Consider the following 867-nt stretch of genomic DNA (forward strand, 5'->3'; position numbering starts at 1 on the left):
CGTGCTGCTTATGTTTGGGGTAGCTCTCTTATCTTTCTCTGCATTTTAGTACCTGTCTGAATATTCGTATTCCACTTAACAGCTATGTGCATTGTGTGTAAGGTAACTCCCTGAAGTTACGAAACACGATTAAGATTCTACAAAGAAACAACGATTTATAAGACAACTAGCTGAGTGCATTCTATTCTTTCAACAGTGCATCCCTTCCTTCACCCTCTCTCGATCCATCTGCTCTTCCCCCTCTGCTCTTCCCTCTCTCTTTGTCCATCTGCTCCTCCCCCTCTGTCCACCTCTTCCTCCCCTTTCTCTTTGTCCATTTCCTCCTCTTTCCTTTCTATGTCTCTCTCTTCTTCTCCCTTCTTTCTGACCATCTCCTCCCCATCTCTTTATGTCCAGTTCCCCCACCGAGCGAGGTGGTGCAGTGGTTAGACAGTGGACTCGCATTCGGGAGGACGACGGTTCAATCCCGCGTCCGGCCATCCTGATTTAGGTTTTCCGTGATTTCCCTAAATCGCTCCAGGCAAATGCTGGGATGGTTCCTTTGAAAGGGCACGGCCGACTTCCTTCCCTAATCCGATGAGACCGATGACCTCGCTGTCTGGTCTCCTTCCCCAAACAACCCAACCCAGTTCCCCCTTCCCCTCTCTCCATCCTTTTCCATCATTCTATCTGTGTCCACTTCTCCTTTTCCCTCTCTATCTCTCCTTCTCCCCCTTTTCTCTCCACTTTATCACTCACACCTCAAAAGAAGGTTGCCAAGTCTTACCCTCAGAGTGTTTGTTTCCAAGAAGTCATTAATATGTGTACCACATTTGGTTGAAATCGATCCAGAGATACAGCAGGAGCTTTTTATCCGTGGCTTTGCCC

Source organism: Schistocerca piceifrons, chromosome 3 (assembly GCF_021461385.2).
Source record: "Schistocerca piceifrons isolate TAMUIC-IGC-003096 chromosome 3, iqSchPice1.1, whole genome shotgun sequence".
Classification (NCBI taxonomy): Eukaryota; Metazoa; Arthropoda; class Insecta; order Orthoptera; family Acrididae; genus Schistocerca; species Schistocerca piceifrons.